At 46.5% G+C, this 21,806-nt stretch overlaps 1 protein-coding gene and 1 pseudogene across 2 annotated transcripts in view; one reads left to right on the top strand and one right to left on the bottom strand.

Annotated features, from left to right (window-relative positions):
- The window catches only part of LOC126251457 (serine-rich adhesin for platelets-like), a 417,638-nt gene that overhangs the window by 121,473 nt on the left and 274,359 nt on the right, over positions 1–21,806 (top strand). The gene's annotated exons all lie outside the window — the stretch shown is intronic.
- LOC126253754 (5S ribosomal RNA) lies at positions 6,491–6,608 on the bottom strand (annotated as a pseudogene).

Here is a 21,806-nt window from a genome sequence, read left to right as displayed (position 1 = left end):
GGAAGACGGCCTAACGGTGTGCGGGACCGTAGCCCAGCTTCATGGAGACGGTTGCGAATGGTCCTCGCCGATACCCCAGGAGCAACAGTGTCCCTAATTTGCTGGGAAGTGGCGGTGCGGTCCCCTACGGCACTGCGTAGGATCCTACGGTCTTGGCGTGCATCCGTGCGTCGCTGCGGTCCGGTCCCAGGTCGACGGGCACGTGCACCTTCCGCCGACCACTGGCGACAACATCGATGTACTGTGGAGACCTCACGCCCCACGTGTTGAGCAATTCGGCGGTACGTCCACCCGGCCTCCCGCATGCCCACTATACGCCCTCGCTCAAAGTCCGTCAACTGCACATACGGTTCACGTCTACGCTGTCGCGGCATGCTACCAGTGTTAAGACTGCGATGGAGCTCCGTATGCCACGGCAAACTGGGTGACACTGACGGCGGCGGTGCACAAATGCTGCGCAGCCAGCGCCATTCGACGGCCAACACCGCGGTTCCTGGTGTGTCCGCTGTGCCGTGCGTGTGATCATTGCTTGTACAGCCCTCTCGCAGTGTCCGGAGCAAGTATGGTGGGTCTGACACACCGGTGTCAATGTGTTCTTTTTTCCATTTCCAGGAGTGTATTTCTTCGTGGTGCGCCTATGTTTAGATTATGATTTGTTTGCTTCCGAAACTAGTAAATGGGATTACAATTTTTATGGATATGTACACCCAACAACTTGGCACATTATTCCCTAATCAGATGCTCCTCTTCAAATATCACTTAACCGTTACTAACAATTTCTTCTGTGCTCCCTGTCAGGCAGGATTCTTATTACACGAGTGTTCAGTTTTACTGCGTTTCACTGGCTGCAGCAAGAAACCGTTTCGGATTAGTGCTTTCAGTGTTGCGTGGCGTTTTTCCAAATGACCGTCCATGCGTAAACATTTGTATGCAGCACGTATCGAACGCACGTCTCGCCTGCAGGGTACTCAGTGACCGTTAGGAATTAATTTAAAAACAAACCGCCACGTGTATACTTTTTTTTACTGGATTCGGTCTGCCAACGAGATATTCAGATATTTGTGTGATGGGATGCCATCATACGATTAATATCAGGAGATGCTCCTGATGGCAGAGCGAACCAGTAATAAAAAAACATGTAATACGCAAACTACTGCGCTTTGTCTTTACGTTAACGGATATGCAGTTTTAACACACGGTGGCATGTAACCTTCAATTTTTAGACATACCGCTTACATTAGACTTGGTCGGTATTAAACACGCGGAACAGGTATTTCTGTATGCATGACGCGTGGAGTTGGTGTCAGTCGAACGTATCGGTCATTGCATTTATTAGCGCGAATTAAATTACATTTATGTACATTGCCGGACAAAAAAAAAAAAAAAAACGGAAGCACCGGAAGAGGAGGAGGAAACGGAATGAAACTACTTGGCTGAAAGGGGATGTGATGTTTCAGTGACTAAACGACGAGTCAAATGTACAAAGTACCTGGCAGTAAGAACCCACTTTTCATGATGTTGCACCTCTCTGCCCTGGATTATGCACTGGTTCTGTAGGGAAGGGTATCATGAAGCCGTTCCATCCTCTTCTGAAACAAGTTAGCCCACGACTATTGTAACTTCTCGTTGATTTCCTGGATACTGGCCTTGGGACACAGCTGACGTCCAAACAGGTCCCATATATTCTTTCGGGCAGACCTGGGGGTCTTACTGGTCATGCGAGTACCTCAACATCACGCATGACGTTCATAGAGACTCGGGCGACGGATGGACGAGAACTAACCTGTTGAAAAATGACACCACTACACTGTCGCATGGGAGGCAATACATGACGACGCGGGATGTTCGTGACGTACTGTTGCACTATCAGAGTTCCGTCAGTCACTGCCAGTCGTGGCCTGAATTCATTACCGATGGCCGCCCACACCATGATGCCACGAGATACACCGCTGTGCCTTTCCAAAACGTTGGAAGAATGGGCTCTGTCTCCAGGTCGCCGCCATACGCGCCGTCGATGGTCAGCCAGGGCAGCGCAGAGCCGCGACTCATCGCTGAAGGCAGTACAACGCGGCACCACTCCAAACGTAGCAGTTTGTGTTGTGGTGCTAAAGAGAACCTCCTTGTGGGATGGTCTATCCCTAGTCCGACTGTTGCTCCTCTACGAGCAATGGTGCGGGATGTCACAGAATGTTGCAGGGAGACCACTTCTTGCTCTGGGATGATAGGCGCGGACGTGAAAGGCCTACGATGGGCTTGGTGCACAGTACGGCAATCCTCTCTTGTGGTGGTCACGCGTGATCGATCAGAACCTTCACGACTAGTATGCCTGTGCTCACGTTCCCATCAGTCCAACATCGGACCTCTGACGCATCCGAATGCCCCAGAAATTTCGATACTGCACGATTCGATCAGCCGACCAAATGGAGCACCACGATGAGGCCCCTTTCGAACTGGTGTTGGTAACGCTGTCACTCACAAGTGCGCGGCATTTCTGCGGTCCCTGACAGTGATCACTCAACAGCTGGCGCTGTTCACGCCCCTCACACACCCTACCAAGCCTAGTAAGAGCAGTAACCACGAACAACGACGCGCTCTGGTGGTCTCTCTACCTTCTCTGAGAATTACAACTCTAACAATTCACATACCTGTCGGTGGTGCCCATATGTGCGAAATTAAATTATGTATGCGAAATTAAATTGACATCTGGTCATGTCTTCTGGGTAATGTACGTCTTTTCTTAGGCAGTGTATATTGAGGGCCAGTTGCAAGTTTGTGTGGTTAATTAAGGGGGGGGGGGGGTAGGACGTCAAACGGGCCGACTTGGAGCAGGAGAGGCATCTCAGGACATTATAATTTCCAGTGTCTATACTTTTACAAATAAATTCATAAAACTTTGTCAGCATCACCAGGAAGGATTCAGCATTCACACCCATTGCAGTGGAAGTTCGAAAATGTCACAAAATAAACTTCTTTTTACGTGCGAATTTCATCATTTTTTCACTTACTAATGGCTGCATTTGTTGCTATAGGTACACTTTTCTTCATAAGTTAGAGAGATTCTTCGATGAATTTTGCACAGCATACATACCGTACTTACAGGTGTATGAAACTCTAGAATTTATTTAATTTATAAAAAAAGGAATTAGCTGTTATATTTTAAACTTAATGTTCAGAAAAAAGACAAATTTTATAGTTAATTACCTCAATTTTTACCACAGTTTTTAATAGATTTGGAAAATTCTAGTTTCATACACCTTTCAGTATGGTCTGTATGCTGTGCAAAGTTCATCGAAGAATCTCTCTTACTTATGAAGAAAAGTGTACCTATAGCAACAAATGTTGCCATTAGTAAGTGAAAAAAATGATGAAATTTCACATGAAAAACAAATTATTTCGTTATGTTTTTGAACTTCCACTGCTATGAGTGTGAATTCTGAATCCTTCCTGGTCATGCTGAGAAAGTTTTATGAATTTATTTGTAAAAGTATAGACAGTGGAAATTAAAATGTCCTGTGGTGCCTCTTCTGCTCCAAGTCGGCCCGTTTGACGTCCTACCCCCCTTAATAGAGGTAATTTTAGTAATGAGAATTACAATAAGAATAGTAATGAAATTGTGCAACATGCTTTGCAAACAGTTATTTTCCTGCAACATGCCTGTTGCACTTGGTCAGTCGATACAGGGACGGTTAATCCCGTTTGTGAAATACGCTGGAGTTCTCGTCCGATGATAATGTCCCATACTGATCGATTGTAGACAGATCCAGTGATCGAGCAGTCCAAGCCAACATGTCGACACACTGCGGCTTTTTGCGGATGATGCTGTAGTATACAGAGAAGTTGCAGCATTAGAAAATTGTAGCGAAATGCAGGAAGATCTGCAGCGGATAGGCAGTTGGTGCAGGGAGTGGCAACTGTACCTTAACATAGACAAATGTAATGTATTGCGAATACATAGAAAGAAGGATCCTTTATTGTATGATTATATGACAGCGGAACAAACACTGGTAGCAGTTACTTCTGTAAAATATCTGGGAGTATGCGTGCAGAACGATTTGAAGTGGAATGATCATATAAAATTAATTGTTGGTAAGGCGGGTACCAGGTTGACATTCATTGGGAGAGTGCTTAGAAAATGTAGTCCATCAACAAAGGAGGTGGCTTACAAAACACTCGTTCGACCTATACTTGAGTATTGCTCATCAGTGTGGGATCCGTACCAGATCGGGTTGACGGAGGAGGTAGAGAAGATCCAAGGAAGAGCGGCGCGTTTCGTCACAGGGTTATTTGGTAACCGTGATAGCGTTACGGAGACGTTTAATAAACTCAAGTGGCAGACTCTGCAAGAGAGGCGCTCTGTATCGCGGTGTAGCTTGCTCGCCAGGTTTCGAGAGGGTGCGTTTCTGGATGGGGTATCAAATATATTGCTTCCCCCTACTTACACCTCCAGAGGAGATCACGAATGTAATATTAGAGAGATTAGAGCGCGCACGGAGGCTTTCAGACAGTCGTTCTTCCCGCGAACCATACGCGACTGGAACAGGAAAGGGGAGGTAATGACAGTGGCACGTAAAGTGCCCTCCGCCACACACCATTGGGTGGCTTGCGGAGTATAAATGTAGATGTAGATGTAGATGTGTAGCACTTTGGGTTATAATAGCGGTATGTGGGCGAGCGTTATCATTTCGAAAAACATCTCCTGGAATGATGTTCACACTGGCCGTTGTGGCCGAGAGGTTCTAGGTGCTTAAGTCTGGCACCCCGCGACCGCTACGGTCGCAGGTTCGAATCTTGCCTCGGGCATGGATGTGTGTGATGTCCTCAGGTGAGTTGGGCTTAAGTAGTTCTAAGTTCTGGGGGACTGATGACCTCAGAGCCGGCCGGTGTGGCCGTGCGGTTCTAGGCGCTACAGTCTGGAACCGCGTGACCGCTACGGTCGCAGGTTCGAATCCTGGCTCGGGCATGGATGTGTGTAATGTCCTTAGGTTAGTCAGGTTTAAGTAGTTCTAAGTTCTAGGGGACTGATGACCACAGATGTTAAGTCCCATAGTGCTCAGAGCCATCTGATGACCTCAGATGTTAAGTCCCATAGTGCTCAGAGCCATTTGAACCATTTGAATACTGTTCACGAATGGTAACACAACAGGTCGAATTACCAGACTGACGTACAAATTTGCAGTCAGAATGCGTGGGATAGCCACGACAGTTCTCCACATATGAAATCGCACTCCAGGCCATAACTTGAGATGTAGATCCAGTGTGTCTAGCACGCAGACAGGCTGCTTGCAGGCCCTCAACTGGCCTCCTCCTAATCAACACACAGCCATCACTGGCACCAAGGCAGAACGGGCCTTCAGCAGAAAACACAACAGGTCTCCAGCCTGTCCTCCGCTGGGCTCTCGCTTGACACCACTGAATCCGTAAATGGTGGTTATTTAGGATCAGTGGAATGCACGCTACAGGGCGTCTGGTTCGGAGCTGTCCTTGAAGTGACCGATTTGTAACAGTTCAAAAATGGTTCAAATAACTCTAAGCACTATGGGACTTAACAAAAAAATGGCTCTGAGCACTATGCGACTCAACTTCTGAGGTCATCAGACCCCTAGAGCTTAGAACTACTTAAACCTAACTAACCTAAGGACATCACACACATCCATGCCCGAGGCAAGATTCGAACCTGCGACCGTAGCGGTCTCGCGGCTCCAGACTGTAGCGGCTAGAACCGCACAGCCACTCCACCCGGTGGGACTTAACATCTGAGGTCATCATCAGTCCCCTAGACTTTAGAACTACTTAAACCTAACTAACCTAAGGACATCACACACATCTATACCCGAGGCTGGATTCGAAACTGCGCCGGTAGCAGCCGTGTGGTTCCGGAATGAAGCCCCTAGAACCGCTCGGCCACCTCGGCCGGCTGTAACAGTTCGTTGTGTGACTGTAGTGCCAAGTGCTACTCAAATTTCTGCTGCAGATGCAGTACGATGCGCCAGAACCATACGCTGAGCACGATGATCTTCCCTCCCAATAGTCCGGTTTTCTTGCGACCGTCATTCTCGCGACCACCGCTCCCATCACTCATGTACAGTGGCTACATTCCTGCCAAATCTTTCTGCAACATCGCAGAAGGAGCATTAAGCTTCTCGTAGCCCTATTACACGATCTCGTTCAAACGCAGTGCGGTTTTGATAATGCCGTCTTTGTCGCCTTAAAGGCATTCTTGACTAGCATCAACTAACTGCCTCCACTCTCAAAGGTAACACTCACGACAGTTACTGCGTGTATTTAAAAAGCACTCCGTCTTCAGGCCACGAGTGGCCTACCGGGACCATCCGACCGCCGTGTCATCCTCAGTGGAGGATGCGGATAGGAGGGGCGTGGGGTCAGCACATCGCTCTCCCGGTATTTATGATGGTATTCTTGACCGAAACCGCTACTATTCGGTCGAGTAGCTCCTCAGTTGGCATCACGAGGCTGAGGGCACCCCGAAAAATGGCAACAGCGCATGGCGGCCTGGATGGTCACCCATCCAAGTGCCGACCACGCCCGACAGCGCCTAACTTCGGTGATCTCACGGGAACCGGTGTAACCACTGCGGCAAGGCCGTTGCCGCGTGTATTTAAAGCAAACCTCATTTGCATAGTGGGGCGAATTTTGAATAGATTTCATCTTTGGGTTGTGGAAACACGCCTACCAACTTTCGTTTATGTCACACAACTCCACCTTGATGTTGCGATTTTTTTCCGTCTTTGTCTACTTAACGCGGACGCCATGCAGTATGAGGGTACCCATATTACTGTTCCGAACCTTGCACGTTGCGATAGTGCTACTTGTTAAGCCCGCGTTGTTCTCTGGCAACGAATCCGTGTTTGAGAGTGTTTGTAATCGCGACGGTCCCGGAGTTAACAAAGCAGGTTGGCGCTGTAGGTCCTAGATAAGCGAGTCCTGCGAGGGCGGCTGTGCTATCGCGGCTGATTCAGCGTGCTTTATCAGCGGTGAGCGATAAGCGCACGGCGATCGCTGGGCAGCCGGTGTTAGCTGGCGCCTTGCGCGAGCCTGCCAGATTACCTGCTATCCTCTGCATACAAAGAACGAAGCGAGTTCAAGTCACATCCCTATACCATTGTGACTTCAGTTTTTAAATTTCATCAGTGGTATATCTACAACTCTATGCCCGCATCTGGAGGCGACATCGACGTGTTACTGCGTGCTACTGCTGGGTGTTCAACTCCGACGTTCTCGGTTCAAAAGCTGTTGGCGGATAAACTGTCATCATCAGAATTTGAGAACTTGGACGGGGACACGAGATGAAGTGGTAGCGCTCATCTCTCGATCGCAGAACGTTGCCTGGATGTCCTCAGTAAATATAAATACACTACGTGATCAAAAGTACCCGGACACCTGGCTGAAAATGACTTACAAGTTTGTGGCGCCCTCCATCGGTAATGCTGGAGTTCAATGTGGTGTTGGCACACCCTTAGCCTTGATGGCAGCTTCCGCTCTCGCAGACATAGGTTCAGTCAGGTGTTGGAACGTTTCTTGGGGAATGGCAGCCCATTCTTCGCGGTGTGCTGCACTGAGGAGAGGTATCGATGTCGGTCGTTGAGGTCTGGGACGAAGTCGGCGTTCCAAAACATCCCAAACGTGTTCTGTAGGATTCAGGTCAGGACTCTGTGCAGATCAGTACATTACAGGGATGTTATTGTTATGTAAGCACTCCGTCACAGGCCGTGCATTATGAACAGCTGCTCGATCATGTTGAATGTTGCAGTCGCCATCCCCGAATTACTCTACAACAGTGGGAAGCAAGAAGGTGCTTAAAAAACCAGTGTAGGCCTGTGCTGTGACAGTGTCATGCAAAACAGCAAGGGATGCAAGCCCCCTCCATGAAATACACGACCACACCATAACACCACCGCCTCCGAATTTTACTGTTGACACTACACACTCTGGGAGATGAAGTTCACCGGGCATTCGCCATATCCACAGCCTGCCGTCGGATCGTCACATTGTGTACCGTGATTCGTCACTCCGCACATTGTTTTTCCACTGTTCAATCGTCAATGTTTATGCTCCTTACACCAAGCGAGGCGTCGTTTGGCATTTACCGGTGTGATGTGTGGCTTATGAGCAGCCGCTCGACCATGAAATCCAAGTTTTGTCACCTCCCGCATGGCGGTCATAGTACCTGCACCGGATCCTGATACAGTCTGGAATTCCAGTGTGATGGTCTGGATAGATGTCTGCCTATTACACATTACGACCCTCTTCAACTATCGGCGGTCTCTGCCAGTCAATAGACGAGATCGGCCTGTACGCTTTTTGTGCTGTACGTGTCCCTTCACGTTTCCACTTCACTGTCCGCCCCCGTTAGCTCAATGGTCAGCGCGGCGGAAAGCCACGTCAAGGGGCACGGGTTCAATTCCCGGCTGGGGCAGGAGATTTATCTTCGCTCAGGGGCTCTTGTGTTGTCCTCCTCATCATCATTCCAGCCCCATCTCCGACGCGCAAGTCGCCCAATGTGGCGTCGAATGCAATAAGTACTTGTCCTCGGCGGCCGAACTTCCCCGAATGGGGAAATGGTTCAAATGGCTCTGAGCACTATGGGACTTAACATCTGAGGTCATCAGTCCCCTAGAACTGAGAACTACTTAAACCAACTAACCTAAGGACATCACACACATCCATGCCCGAGGCAGGATTTGAACCTGTGACCGTAGCGGCCGCACGGTTCCAGACAGAAGCGTCTAGAACCGCTCAGCCACACCGGCCGGCGAATGGGGGACTCCCGGCGCACAATACCATACGCTCATTTCCATTTTTTCCACTTAACCATCACATCGGAAACAGTGGACCTAGGGATGTTCTCCTAGGAGTGTGGAGATCTCGCGTATAGACGTATGACGCAAGTGACACCCAATCACCTGACCACGTTCGAAGTCCGTGAGTTCCGCGGAACGCTCCATTCTGCTCTCTCACGATGTCTGAATGACTACTGAGGTCGCTGATATGGAGTACCTGGCAGTAGGTGGCAGCAAAATGCACCTAATATGAAAAAAGTATGTTTTTAGGGGTGTCCGGATACTTTTTATCACTTTTTGTATGCCGGCTGTCTCTAACGCGATATAAGGCTTTGAATTATTGGATTACAACATCGTGCGGGGACTTTAGTCTCGGTCGCCCCCTTCGATTCTTTTCATAGTACTGTGTTAAGTACATTAATTAGGTACGTAGGTCCCATGGAAGCCCCGGTGAATGTTCCTCCCATCATAACGCTGTCCCCACCGGTCTGCTTCTGTGGCGCGATGGATGTTTCCAACAGCGATGTATGCGTAATGCACGAGCACTGTTTCTACAGATAGGTAAGTAATAATCGGTAGAGGAGTACACTTTCTGACAAAAAGAATGAAGCACTCAGAAGACATTGTCAGATGTCAACGTTACTTCGCTCACGTACACACCATCGGAAAAAAATGGCTCTGAGCACTATGGGACTTAACATCTATGGTCATCAGTCCCCTAGAACTTAGAACTACTTAAACCTAACTAACCTAAGGACAGCACACAACACCCAGCCATCACGAGGCAGAGAAAATCCCTGACCCCGCCGGGAATCGAACCCGGGAACCCGGGCGTGGGAAGCATACACACCATCGGCGGGTGTGTAAATGGTTAGAGAGGCAATCCTCTGTGGCAGGTATACCGATCCTCAGAGTGGATTAGCGTCGCCTGGTAGGATATATGTAAGGGGAGCGAACAGCGTCAGACGGTGATGAGTGGTCACTATGAAGGACCCGAAGATGCCACGTAGTGGTTATTAACTCCTGGCAGACTTTGAGAGGGGCCTCATCGTGGGTCTCCATTCGGATGGCTTGTCGAATCGTACAATAAGATTTGTGTAGCATTCGTACTTAAAAGTGGCCAGATGCCGGATTGAGGACAGGCATATTCGATGTCAAGGTTCCCGTCGACCACATTTGTCCACGAAAGGGGAGGATCGCTGTATTGTATACAAAGCACGTGTTAACCTCTTCACATGTGCGTCTTCCATCCGAGAACATATAATGGACCCCATGCAACATTCCATGTCATACCGCGCTATTGGTCGGAACACAGCTACAGCCGGACTACGGAATCACCGTCTCATACGTAGGCTGCTGTTAACACGATAACACAAACGACTACGTTTGGATTGGTGCCGTGATTGGCTGTTTTAGACGCTGGTGAATCGCGTTGTATTTACCGATGAAGCGTGGTTCTGCATTACCCTGGATGGCAATCGGGGCGGCGACCTGGGGGACGGTCCAGTTCTTCCAATGTTTTGGAGAGAGACAGCAGGTATTTCAGACCACGGCTGGTAATGGTTGAAGAAACTCTGACGGTGCAACAGTACGTCTCGGACGTCAGGCATCTTCACGTGTTACCTCTCATGCGACCTTATCTTGGCGCCACTTTTTAGCAGGATAGTACTCGTCCATACATTGAACGTGTGGGACCAACTTGTATGTCAAATCCGTCCCAAGATATCAAGAAGCTGTTACAACAGTTGTGGGACAGCTTCGCTCAGGAGAGAATACAACGGCTTTATGACATCCTGTCCAACTGAATCAGCATGCTTTCGAGCCAGAGGGGGGCGCAATGTCATACAGCGTTATCAGAACCTCCTACGGCCAAGTTCTTTGTAAATTTGACTCGCTTTTATAATCACCGAAATAAAATCATATAATCTCCACCAGTGAAGTTTAATTTCGTTTCTTCCCTTCTGAGTGCTTCGCTTCTCTTGGCAGGCAATGTATATACGGTTACGTTGTGTAGTGACTGACATATTCCACGACCCAAGAAGCCTTTAACAATTACTGTAACAGACTGGACCATGTAATCTTTATTGTGACCAGACATTGACGCTGACAGGTTGAGCTGAAATTCGATTTCAGGTTAGTCACCGAGTCGGTCCAAGAGTGGTTCTCGAATGTCGTGTAGGTGGTAGCACACTGCCTGCTGAAGACAATTATCCGGCGTTACTGTATTTTAATTTTTCACAAATACCTTCATAATCTTTGTGAATACACTGCCGGTTACAATATTATATACGAGGGCCGTTCAGAAACTAACCTCCGGTTGATTTAAAAAAATACACCAAGTTAAATAAAAATATTTTAATATATACATCTTACAACTACATCTTTGCACTATTTTTCTACATAGTCTCCATACCGATTGAGGCACTTATCGTATCTCTTCACAAGCTTTGAAATTCCTCCTGCATAAAAATCACCCGCTTGTGCCTGGAGCCAGCCTGTGACCGCATCTTTGAGCTCTTCGTCGTCATCAAACCGCTGTGACCCGAGCCATATCTTCAAATGCATGAAGAGGTGATAATCACTTGGCGCCAGGTCTGGGCTGTAAGGTGGATGGTTGATAACGTCCCACTTGAAGGACTCAAGAAGGGCCGTTGTTCTGCGAGCAGAGTGAGGACGGGCGTTATCGTGCAAAAAAACGATACCGGAAGTCAGCATACCACGGCGTTTGTTCTGTATAGCCCGTCGTAACTTTTTTATTGTTTCACAGTACACGTCTTGATTAATGGTCGTACCACGTTCCATGAATTCAACCAACAACACACCTTTGGCATCCCAAAACACCGTTGCCATCAGTTTTCTGGCAGAAAAATCTTGCGAGGCTTTTCTTGGTTTGGTAGGCGAATTTGAATGTGCCCACATCTTTGATTGTTCTTTTGTGTCAGGGTTCACGTACTTAATCCAGGTTTCGTCACCGGTCACGATTATGTTTAACAATGGTTCTCCTTCGTCCTCATAACGTGACAGAAAGTCTAATGTAGAGGCCATTCTTTGAGTTTTGTGGTGGTCGGTAAGAATTTTGGGCACCCATCGTGCACAGAACTTACGGTAACCCAATCTTGCTGTCACTATCTCGTACAAGAGAGTCTTAGAAATCTGTGGAAAACCAGTAGACAACTCCGACATTGAGAAACGTCGATTTTCACGAACTTTTTCATCAACTGTCTGAACGAGTTCGTCAGTCACCAATGATGGTCTACCACTCCTCTCTTCATCATGAACGTTTTCTCGTCCACTTTTAAATAAACGTACCCATTCACGGACAACTCCTTCACTCATAACTCTTGGTCCGTACACGGCACAAAGCCCACGATGAATAGCTGCTGCAGAATATCCTTTGGCTGTAAAAAACCTTATGACAGCACGCACTTCACATTTGGCGAGGTTTTCTATTGCAGCACACATTTCAAACTGCCACAAAAACTAAACTAGCGCAGGTACGACGTTCACTCGACCACGGCTTGATGCCGACTGACCTGTTGAGTGCGTGAACGCACAGATGGCGTCGCTACTCCCCCCACAACCCGCACTGTGACCAATCGGAGGTTACTTTCTGAACCGCCCACGTAGAAAGCCGGACTACAGTTACTTTGTACCAGCGTCTTGTACTGGTTTAGAGATATTTTGTTTTTCTTCATTCCAAATTCAACAGATAGGAAATCCGGAACATCCGCCCATCTCTAACATGAACGCTTACCCTTACATTACTTAATTTGTGGACAGATGATATGACAAGTAAGATATCTTTACAACTGATATTCCTGTAATCTCCCAGAAATGTGACCTCTGCATCTCTAAAGATATGTTGGATTAAACGACTGGTTGCCTGAGTGTGAAACCGACCATGTACACGAAAAATAGAGACTTTGCGTTTTGCGTAAGTGACAGAGAAACTAAGACACATCTTTGAACATACGCTGAAAAACTCCGTACGAACTGCACCAAGCCACCAAGAAAAGAGTATCTGAGAGTGACGAATGCTAGAAGATTACCTATAGATATTGCTTCAGACTTGTAACTATGTTCTACGAATTACTGAGGTTGGACAATGATAAACGGAGTAAATAATCGGCAAAAAACAAATGAACAATGACAATTAAAAGTTAAATTAAAGCAGAAAACGTTTTAAAATGGTTTAAATTCTTTTCACTTCAATGTCTCTTTGATAATTCATTGATTTTACCATAAAAGATAATTTCAGCGTTTTTTCAACTAAATATTTGCTCTGACGCTAATGTCTCATGCTGCTTCTACTGGTCTTTCGCCAAAAATAGCTCTATAGTTTTCTACGGTTGCAGATTTTAAACAACATAAAATCAAGTTTTGTTTCAGTAAATTTTTAATCACTAGCTACAATTTTCGACATCTATAATCTAATGGTATTTATTTCGAAGACACTGTTTTACAAATCGCACCTGACTTCGTTAGAAAAATGTTCTTCTGTTGACTATCAGTCCTCATTTGTTCACTGAAAATCAAATACGAAACAAAGTGTAGGCTAAATTAGTATCAGACAAATTCGTAGACCTAAATTTTACTCTAAGATTCAGTTAACTAGAAATTTAGAAAAATCATACAACTTTACATTAACGTAGGAAGCGGTTCTTTGGTTGTGTGTGTGTGTGTGAGAGAGAGAGAGAGAGAGAATGAATGAAGACGTGTTAAAATTAACGTAGAAGCCTAAAATGATTTAGTGTTTCTCTTATCTTAATGTACGTTAAGGGGAGTGTCAGCCGATGCTCAGATGCCGAATGAAATTCAACAAAAAATTCCAGTTGCAGGCGACCGGTTTATAGCCCTGTATAATGAATATTTAATGGGCTTCTGCTGTTTTGTTAACTATTGAGTGCTGATAGTTCAAACGACGGGTCTAAAGGGTCGTTGCATTCCTCTTGTCAGTGACAGACGACAGAAGTATTTGTAAGAGGAAAAAACGCATGGGACGCGCGAGTCAAAAATCTCCTTCCATCATCTACACTCCTGGAAATGGAAAAAAGAACACATTGACACCGGTGTGTCAGACCCACCATACTTGCTCCGGACACTGCGAGAGGGCTGTACAAGCAATGATCACACGCACGGCACAGCGGACACACCAGGAACCGCGGTGTTGGCCGTCGAATGGCGCTAGCTGCGCAGCATTTGTGCACCGCCGCCGTCAGTGTCAGCCAGTTTGCCGTGGCATACGGAGCTCCATCGCAGTCTTTAACACTGGTAGCATGCCGCGACAGCGTAGACGTGAACCGTATGTGCAGTTGACGGACTTTGAGCGAGGGCGTATAGTGGGCATGCGGGAGGCCGGGTGGACGTACCGCCGAATTGCTCAACACGTGGGGCGGGAGGTCTCCACAGTACATCGATGTTGTCGCCAGTGGTCGGCGGAAGGTGCACGTGCCCGTCGACCTGGGACCGGACCGCAGCGACGCACGGATGCACGCCAAGACCGTAGGATCCTACGCAGTGCCGTATGGGAACGCACCGCCACTTCCCAGCAAATTAGGGACACTGTTGCTCCTGGGGTATCGGCGAGAACCATTCGCAACCGTCTCCATGAAGCTGGGCTACGGTCCCGCACACCGTTAGGCCGTCTTCCGCTCACGCCCCAACATCGTGCAGCCCGCCTCCAGTGGTGTCGCGACAGGCGTGAATGGAGGGACGAATGGAGACGTGTCGTCTTCAGCGATGAGAGTCGCTTCTGCCTTGGTGCCAATGATGGTCGTATGCGTGTTTGGCGCCGTGCAGGTGAGCGCCACAATCAGGACTGCATACGACCGAGGCACACAGGGCCAACACCCGGCATCATGGTGTGGGGAGCGATCTCCTACACTGGCCGTACACCACTGGTGATCGTCGAGGGGACACTGAATAGTGCACGGTACATCCAAACCGTCATCGAACCCATCGTTCTACCATTCCTAGACCGGCAAGGGAACGTGCTGTTCCAACAGGACAATGCACGTCCGCATGTATCCCGTGCCACCCAACGTGCTCTAGAAGGTGTAAGTCAACTACCCTGGCCAGCAAGATCTCCGGATCTGTCCCCCATTGAGCATGTTTGGGACTGGATGAAGCGTCGTCTCACGCGGTCTGCACGTCCAGCACGAACGCTGGTCCAACTGAGGCGCCAGGTGGAAATGGCATGGCAAGCCGTTCCACAGGACTACATCCAGCATCTCTACGATCGTCTCCATGGGAGAATAGCAGCCTGCATTGCTGCGAAAGGTGGATATACACTGTACTAGTGCCGACATTGTGCATGCTATGTTGCCTGTGTCTATGTGCCTGTGGTTCTGTCAGTGTGATCATGTGATGTATCTGACCCCAGGAATGTGTCAATAAAGTTTCCCCTTCCTGGGACAATGAATTCACGGTGTTCTTATTTCAATTTCCAGGAGTGTATATTTCCGTAGCCAGTCAAAACTACAACCCCATAATATGCACTGGAGGAACAAACGTTTAGCCGGCGTCCTCTATCTCTGCCTCGAATGAAAATTCTCACATATTATTTCGCAATACAGCAGCCACATTTATTAAGCTTACCTTAACGTTTGGGATTTAGGACGATTTTTGAAGCCGGCCGGGGTGCCGAGCGGTTCTAGGCGCTACAGTCTGGAACTGCGCGACCGCTACGAATCCTCGGGCATGGATCTGTGTGATGTCCTTAGGTTAGTTAGGTTTAAGTAGTTCTAAGTTCTGGGGGACTGATGACCTCAGATGTTAAGTCCCATAGTGCTCAGGCCATTTGAACGATTTTTTATGTATACCGCACGGGCTAGTTGTTATGCTTCACATAATCCCCAGCTGCTATAATTTTTGCTGTTGATATGGACAGCATGTTATCGATTTCAGACTTGCGTAACTCCATCTTCAGACAGCCATATGACTGTCGGAGTAAAGGAATACAGCGACCAAATCATTGGCTGTATGCAGATGGAGTTATATACGACAATGACTGAACTCGATAACGTGTTCCGTATATAAATAGTAGTAGCTTCTTTACTTACACGCACATGAAGTGGGTTTGTACAACATATCTTCTACGCGTACGCGACTTGATTTAATCGCTGTATTCAACAGTCGATTGATTGGACAATCTTACGGATGTCTGAAGATGGAGTTGTACAAATCTGAAATCTAAGTTGTACGTACAAATAGCAAAATCAAGACGGATGATGGGAACACTTGAAACACTTGTTATTAATAAATGCTTCTGAACGCCACAAAATTCCATTTGGTAAAACAGATCACACACAAATGCAGTTTTAATTTTACAAGCTTCCTCCGACAGCCGATAATAACAGATTTTATAAAGACCTTGGAGGCACTCATATATATAAACACTCAGAAAATACAATAGCAACAACACTGGACTCTCGTTCAGCCTCCAGGCTTCTCCGTGCATTGAAGTCTTCAGCATTGTATGGCAGTGAAACATGGACTGTAGGAAGACCGGAACAGTAGAGAATCGAAGCATTTGAGATGTGGTGATACAAACGAATGTTGAAAATTAGGTGGACTTATATGGTAAGGAATGAGGAGGTTCTGCGCAGAATCGGAGAGGAAAGGAATATGTGGAAAACACTGACGAGGAGAAGATTCAAATGGCTCTAAGCACTATGGGACTTCACATCTGAGGTCATCAGTCCCCTAGACTTAGAACTACTTAAACCTAACTAACCTAAGGACATCACACACATCCATGACCGAGGCAGGATTCGAACCTGCGACCGAAGCAGTCGCGCGGTTTCGGACTCAAGCGCCTAGAACCTCTCGGCTACAACGGCCGGCCAAGAGAAGGGACATGATGAAAGGATATCTGTTAAGAGATCAGGGAATAACTTCCATGGCAGTAGGGAGCTGTAGAAGGCAATAATTGCAGAGGAAGACAGAGATTGGAATAAATCCTGCAAATAATTGAGGACGTAGTTTGCAAGTGCTACTCTGAGATGAAGAGTTTGGCACAGGAGAGAAATTCGTGACAGGCCGCATCAAACCAGTCAGAAGACTGACGACTCGAAAAAAAGAATGGTCTTCAGCCATGTTGCTCTTGCATGCTTTTCATAAAAATCATCTTGCCAATTAACACGTTAGTATCATGTTTCGGTCCTTTTGTGTGTCTTGGAATTCAACAAACAACTTCATTCGTCCGTCATCCATTCGCCTGGCTATGTATTCCGTCCACCACCATTTTATTTTCACCATTATATCTTCCATTACAATATGTTTCTTGATCAACATACACTCCTGGAAATGGAAAAAAGAACACATTGACACCGGTGTGTCAGACCCACCATACTTGCTCCGGACACTGCGAGAGGGCTGTACAAGCAATGATCACACGCACGGCACAGCGGACACACCAGGAACCGCGGTGTTGGCCGTCGAATGGCGCTAGCTGCGCAGCATTTGTGCACCGCCGCCGTCAGTGTCAGCCAGTTTGCCGTGGCATACGGAGCTCCATCGCAGTCTTTAACACTGGTAGCATGCCGCGACAGCGTGGACGTGAACCGTATGTGCAGTTGACGGACTTTGAGCGAGGGCGTATAGTGGGCATGCGGGAGGCCGGGTGGACGTACCGCCGAATTGCTCAACACGTGGGGCGGGAGGTCTCCACAGTACATCGATGTTGTCGCCAGTGGTCGGCGGAAGGTGCACGTGCCCGTCGACCTGGGACCAGACCGCAGCGACGCACGGATGCACGCCAAGACCGTAGGATCCTACGCAGTGCCGTAGGGGACCGCACCGCCACTTCCCAGCAAATTAGGGACACTGTTGCTCCTGGGGTATCGGCGAGGACCATTCGCAACCGTCTCCATGAAGCTGGGCTACGGTCCCGCACACCGTTAGGCCGTCTTCCGCTCACGCCCCAACATCGTGCAGCCCGCCTCCAGTGGTGTCGCGACAGGCGTGAATGGAGGGACGAATGGAGACGTGTCGTCTTCAGCGATGAGAGTCGCTTCTGCCTTGGTGCCAATGATGGTCGTATGCGTGTTTGGCGCCGTGCAGGTGAACGCCACAATCAGGACTGCATACGACCGAGGCACACAGGGCCAACACCTGGCATCATGGTGTGGGGAGCGATCTCCTACACTGGCCGTACACCACTGGTGATCGTCGAGGGGACACTGAATAGTGCACGGTACATCCAAACCGTCATCGAACCCATCGTTCTACCATTCCTAGACCGGCAAGGGAACTTGCTGTTCCAACAGGACAATGCACGTCCGCATGTATCCCGTGCCACCCAACGTGCTCTAGAAGGTGTAAGTCAACTACCCTGGCCAGCAAGATCTCCGGATCTGTCCCCCATTGAGCATGTTTGGGACTGGATGAAGCGTCGTCTCACGCGGTCTGCACGTCCAGCACGAACGCTGGTCCAACTGAGGCGCCAGGTGGAAATGGCATGGCAAGCCGTTCCACAGGACTACATCCAGCATCTCTACGATCGTCTCCATGGGAGAATAGCAGCCTGCATTGCTGCGAAAGGTGGATATACACTGTACTAGTGCCGACATTGTGCATGCTCTGTTGCCTGTGTCTATGTGCCTGTGGTTCTGTCAGTGTGATCATGTGATGTATCTGACCCCAGGAATGTGTCAATAAAGTTTCCCCTTCCTGTGACAATGAATTCACGGTGTTCTTATTTCAATTTCCAGGAGTGTATGTTTCTTGTCTCTCTGTCTCTCTTAGTGATTTCCTGTAGATCGCTCTCCATTGGTCACTGAGAAGACCTCAGTTTTGAATGGTTTGCATACGTAAAGTCCATTTGTCTTCAGGCCATATCTGCTCCTCTGCAGATTGTAGAAATGGTATTATTACTTCATTGAGGTAAGCTGTTCGTTAGTAGCAGTTTATCTTACTGGATTAGTTTCAGGCGTTCGCCCGTCGGCGGCGGTATCTGTACTACAAAAGACACATATTTCTTATAATACGTTACTTATAAGAAATATGTTGACTCTCTTTGAAATTCTGAGGGTACCATCAATAAACTACAGGGCACGAAAGGCTATCTACAACTTGTACAGAAATCAGACGGCAGTTATAAGAGTGGACGGGCATGAAAGGGAAGCAATGGTTGAGAAGGAAGTGAGACAGGTTTGTAGCCTACGCCCGATATTATTCAATCTGTACATTGCGCAAGCAGTGAAGGAAACAAAAGAAAAAGTTGGAGTAGAAGTTAAAGTCTAGATAGAAGAAATAAAAGCTCAGAGGGTTGAGGATGACATAATTCTCTCACAGACAGCAAAGAACTCTTAACAGTAGTTAACCGGAATGGACAGGATCTTGAAAAGAGGAAGTAAGACGAACATCAACAAAAACAAAACAAGGACAATGATATGTAGTCGAATTAAATCAGGTGATGCTGAGGGAATTAGATTAGGAAACAAGACACCTAAAGTAGTAAATGTGTTTGCTATTTGGCAACAAAATAATTCAGTATGGCGGAAATAGAGAGGATATAAAAGTAATGTATGAATGCAGAGTCTCGCGGCGATAACATTGAATAAAGTGTTCTCGGGTTTCCAACCGCGTCAATTGCTTAAAACTACAAAAGTAGTATAAAAGCAGACTGGCAATGGGAAGAAAAGGGTTTCTGAAGAAGATAAGTTTGTTAACAGCAAGTGTAGATTTAAGTGTCAGGAAATCTTTTCTGAAAGTATTCGTGTGGAGTGTAGCCTTGTATGGAAGAGGAACATGGACGATAAACAGTTTAGACAAGAAGAGAATAGAAGCTTTTGAAATGTGGTGCTACAGAAGAATGCTGAAGATTAGATGGGTAGATCACGTAACTACTGAGGAGGTACTGAATAGAGCTTGAGAGAAGAGGAATTTGTGGTACAACTTGACTAGAAGAAGGGATCGTTTGGTAGGTCCACTCTGAGACATCAAGGGATCACCAATTTAGAACTGGAGGGAAGTATGGGTGATAAAAATCGTAGAGGGAGACCAAGAGATGAATACACTAAGCAGATTCAGAAGGATGTAGGTTGCAGTAGTTACTCTGAGATGAAGAGGCTTGCACAGGATGGAGTAGCATGGAGAGCTGCATCAAACCAGTCTTCGCACTGAAGACCACAACACAACACAACGTTACCTATAGTACATGAAGTGATTTTTTAAGTGTATGTGATTTTTCATATCAATATAATGCGACTTGCTTTATGCGTAACGCTTTTTAGCGTATACCGATCTTATATTTCGTAACAGTCCTGCAATAATACGATAGTATGATTTATATATTTTCATATATGTAATGAGCGTAAGGTATTTTTTACGAAAATATACACAGTGGTCACTGGAAATTGTTGTGCTAGCAAAGATTATTACATAAAGTGCTATTTCTAACTTGTACTGTCTCTGTTAGCAGAACAAAGTAAAGTGATACGTCAAACAATTAATGATTAACATGACATATTTACATACTCATAATAACGTCAATGTGGAGGATATTTGTAGAGTTGCAAGGAGACAGGAAGTTATTGGAAGGAAGGTGGTACTCATATAAGTGAAGTCAAATAGCAGTATCCAAGCTACTGTCAAGAAACACCAACTAGCAAAAGAGAGCGACGTATAAAGGTCAAGATCAAGATACTCATATCGCGATAATCGAATTGATGACAGACATCAGAACAGAGAAAAGTGGTCATAACAATGGTAAACACATAATGTAGATGAAGGCAGCGTTATAGGCACCTGCAATCAGAAACGCAGCGACAGCTTCGGTTCTCGACAGCAAAATGTACCGCAGTATATTTTACAGTTCCAACGGAGAAATAACCGGATGACTGTGCTATTTTTCGCTGAAACTTATATACGATTGCTGAATGACAGCCATGTTCAAAACTGTTAAAAGTTTTCCACAGTTATTTCGAGACTTTGAAACACCGCTTCTATGAGAGCATTCGTTCCGAATAGACGTGGTGGTTTCATAAAATTGCTCCTGCGCCGAAGAAGATATAAATACCTTCCTGTTTTGAATGCAAAAAATTGTCAATGTAAATTAGTAAATTCATAAAATCGTTCGTGAGCTTGAATCGCGAGTTGTTACTTGCCATATAACCCTGTTTATTTCCATAAACATTTGATGCAACGCATCCAGTATTAAAAAAAGTAGTGAAACTACCTAATATCTGCGTGTGTGTGTGTGTATGTGTGCTCGTGCGTGTTTGTTTGTGTGTGTGTGTGTGTGTGTGTGTGTGTGTGTGTGTGTGTGTGTGTGTGTGTATGAAGTTCTCAACAACCTGTGTGGATATGTGGACTTGACTTCCAATCCTAAATATAAAAATAGAAACAGTTCTCATATACGGCTGCGAATTATTCCAGACCCCTATGACCTTCAGCGCTTGTAAATTACTTGTATACGAGTATATAATACAAAAAAATTCTTCATGACGCTTACGACGAACTGAAATATTTGTAGCAGGTATGGATTAAGGGAAGATACTTCCCTCGTCTTTCAGAGAGAGGGGTGACTTGCAGCAATTCAATATTCCGATCTTCAGGAAAAAAATAAATGAAAATATTTTAACATTAAAAATAGTTTTCATTGAAGTTCCTTAGCACCAAAACTTCAAAATCCTTTAAAGTTAACGCTATTCAGAAACAACGATATGCCTTGCCTCCTATGTTTAAAATTTCTGTGCAAGAAGTTTCTCCGACTGGAGAAAGAAGTATGAGAATAAATGTATAGAAGTCGCGAAAATTATCTTTATAGTCTATTGTTAACCGACGACCAGGTTGTGATTGCCTTCTGCAAAGAAGTAGTACACTATGTGATGTAGAAACTAACATTGTCTTACTTCTCGAAACTTCACTTCTATAAGTTGTTTTCTTCGCTTACATCTTATTTTTTTATGGTATACGTTCCTAGCCAAATTTTATCGAACTTCTTGAGCTGCTCTATTCCATAAATTTTCCGACCATTTTTGTTGTTCAGTAATTTGTCATGAA

Source organism: Schistocerca nitens, chromosome 4, assembly GCF_023898315.1.
Source record: "Schistocerca nitens isolate TAMUIC-IGC-003100 chromosome 4, iqSchNite1.1, whole genome shotgun sequence".
Taxonomy (NCBI): Eukaryota; Metazoa; Arthropoda; class Insecta; order Orthoptera; family Acrididae; genus Schistocerca; species Schistocerca nitens.
The sequence above is the reverse complement of the archived record's forward strand: the minus strand, read 5'-3'. Positions and strand labels throughout refer to the sequence as shown.